Source organism: Alexandromys fortis, unplaced genomic scaffold, assembly GCF_014885135.2.
Source record: "Alexandromys fortis isolate MF-2015 unplaced genomic scaffold, M_Fortis_MF-2015_v1.1 scaffold_91, whole genome shotgun sequence".
In the NCBI taxonomy this organism is placed as follows: domain Eukaryota; kingdom Metazoa; phylum Chordata; class Mammalia; order Rodentia; family Cricetidae; genus Alexandromys; species Alexandromys fortis.
Genome location: NW_026067968.1, coordinates 7,654,761 through 7,657,961, shown reverse-complemented (window position 1 = coordinate 7,657,961; position 3,201 = coordinate 7,654,761).

Sequence of the window (3,201 nt, the reverse complement as noted above, 5' to 3'; positions counted from 1 at the left end):
AGGGAGGAAGGGGAGGTGCGGCCCCGCCTGGCGGCGGCCACGTGGGGGGCGGTGCTGCCCGGGGCGGGGCAGGGTGGGGTCTCCAAGGAGGCCCTGCCCAACCGGGTTTGGCTTTTCTGCGAGGGCGGAGAGATGGGAAGGAGTGGTACCTTCTGGGCCAGGCTGGGGACCCGACGAGAGTGACCCCTTTGCCTCTGACCTCACTGTCGGTTCCCTCCCAGGCTCCCTAGCACGTTCCTGGTCTGCCCCCTACGCTGGCCACCTGTTCAGGTTCCCCACCCACTCTGGTCCCATTCTGCCTCCTCCATGGGAGCCCTGCTCTGGGCTGCTGGTTGTGGGTCCTCTGATGGATGCCCCACCCTCGCCCTTCATGGGAGATAGCTCTTTCAGTTTCCAGTTCTGTCCTGAGGACCTGAAGTGCAATCCCTGGCCTGAGTCTGGGCTGTGACCCTGTGCAGCTTCAGTTTCTCCGGCTTGAAGCAGTACCTCTAAAAGTTTATGACCATGAACAAAGGTTCTCCACTCCCTTGTGTCTCGAGTACCCCAAGCTGAGTGGAGGACGTGTGGCTGATGGGCTTTGGGTCTCTGTCTAACCTTGTAGCCACTTCTATTCTGGACATAACCTCATGTGGGGTGCTCAGGATTCTTCTCAGCCACATGGAATTAAGCCCACCCTTGGTTGCCTGTAAATGTCATCTCCCGCTTCTGTGCCCCTTGGGTGGCCCCATCATCTCAGTCCCTGGAAACCCTGGCTGGGTCCCAAGCAGGAATAGTCTTTGATAGCCAGCCAGTACTGGGATGGCCCTGAGTGCAGGGTGTGCACTGGGGAGCCCGCCAAGGCAGGTGCTGACTGGCTGTTGGACACTGTCCAGCCTGGGATATAAGTTGTGGTCATTCCCAGACTGGGGCTGGCTTGTTCTTAGAATGCACAGTTCTCGTAGCCTCTACCTAAGAGGGTTACCCCAGTAACCCTCAACACAGAGACCTTCCTGCCTTTTCCAAACTGCAATTCTGATTATTCAATATCACTTAGGTCTGGCACCATTGGGAAAGGGGACATCAGATGAACTCACCTCTGTCCTGGACTTCCTTTGGTCAGTGATGTGTTTCTTTATCCATAAGGAAGAATGTGACTTCAGCCCCACCCTGGAGGACTGCTGGCCTCATCTACCTGAGCCACCCTGAGAGGCTCTGAGGGAGCTGTGCCATCTTTCCAGGGGCCTCTGCCCTCAGTAGCCCTGATTGATGGAGGTGGAGAGCCACTCCCCCCAATCCTCCCCATTGGATCTCTCAGTAGCCCTGTTAGAGGTGGAGAGCCACTCCCCCCAATCCTCTCCATTGGCTTCCTCAGTAGCCCCGATAGAGGTGGAGAGCCATTCCCCTCCCCAGAATCCTCCCCCCAACCCTCCCCATTGGCTTCCTCAGTAGCCCTGATAAAGGTGGAGAGCCATCCCCCCCCTTCCCCCGGCTTCTGCTCGGAGACTTTCTTCCCTGAGTGGGGTTGGCTGGACCCAAGGACCGGGTTACATTGCAGGTACCATATGGGCACTGCTGGGGACCTATTGGAGCTGTACCTCAAGGTCAGGCCAAGTCACAAGAGGCCAGAGCAGGCTGAAGAGTGGGTAGCTGGGGTGAGGGGTCAGAGATCTGGTAATTTGTGGCTATGGCTCCTGGAGAACTGGGACTTTCCCTTGGCCCTCAGCTGGGGATCTGGCAGAGCGGAGAAATCTTGGCTTTCAGGAACACCACCTGCTATGGTTGCTGATATTCCCAGCCCCTTCCCATTTCCCTTTTTCTTCATTTTTTTTTTTGAGTTGTTATTCCATGTAGCCTAGAAATCTTGATTCTCCTGTCTCAGCTCTTGGGAAGTAACAGGATTACAGGCTTGTGTCACAATACTTTATCTCTCTTTCTCTCTCTCTGCATTACCAGACACATCAACCCCATCCTGAGCTTTCTGCACCAAAGGGTTAAGAGGGAAGAACAAAGTGGCCTCAGAAGTGTGTTTCTCTGATCATGCTCAGCACACTGGACCCTTCATGACTATAGGAATTTCGTTCTAGAAGCCCTAGCTATGGACAGCACATATCCTGGCGAGTGAGTTTGCCTTTGCAGCTGGAAGCACACAGTACTTCCTCACACCCCAACACTAGATTCCTATAGACACGTAAGCACGCACCTGCCATCCACACCCTGGACCAACAGAACACCCAGCAGAGGCCCACACACCTGCCCACACTGAGAGTGTGCCCCCAAGCTGACATGCCAAGGCCACCGCCTAGGAGAGCTCACCACTGCCTCACCAGGAAGCAGAGACTCGCTGCAATTGGAACCAGGGAGGAGCAGACCTCGGCACTGCCAGCTTGAGCTTCACGGGAACAAAGCAAGCAGGCGTGGGTGTTTCCAAAAGAGAAGTCTTCCAGCTGGGTGGGATGGTTAGCATGGTGTACAAGGCCCAGTCAAATAGCTGGTGTAGCAGGTGACCCCTTGAAAGGCCCAGAAGGGATACTTGACCCTAGGACCCCAAGCAGCAGCAGCAGTAGAAGCCAGGCTTGGGTTTCATTTCCTCCGTCATCTCTGCTCCTGGAATGTTTTTTATCTTTTGCCTTTGAAACCGTTTCTTTTCCCTTCCTCCTGGGTGCCCTGAGATGCCTTCTGATGCTGTTCTAGAACGAAGCAAGTGAAAGCTCGTCCGCACACCCACTCACACCCACCTCCCCGCCGATCCTCCCATCTACCCTGGACAAGTGTTCTGACAGAGACAAGACCAGTCCACTTACCTTGGCTTTAGTGAGAAGGCTGCCGTGGGTTCTGGCCCCAGGCCCAGACTTTCGAAATAAGCTCTGCTGTGCAGCTCACTGCGGCCCATGGCATTCTCCCTTTCCCCTGTGTGTCTCTAAGTGCCTGTCTGCCGGAGGCAGATCCTGGAGAGAGCTCATCCCTGACCCCGGGAAAGGGCAGGTTGGAGCAAGGACTAAGCATCTTTGAAAAGGGACAGAGTGTAGGTTGGTAGCCAGGGGCTTGGCTCTGGCAAGGCCTTTATCCTCCTGGTCTGGATATTGCACACCGCATCAGAGCATCTCAGAACTGCAGACTCCGTGTTTGTGAATATGCCTGCTCACTGAAATTAGCTACAGCCCTGAGATCAATACTGGAAGTACATTGGCAGTCCTTCACAGACACATGCACACATTGAGAAAG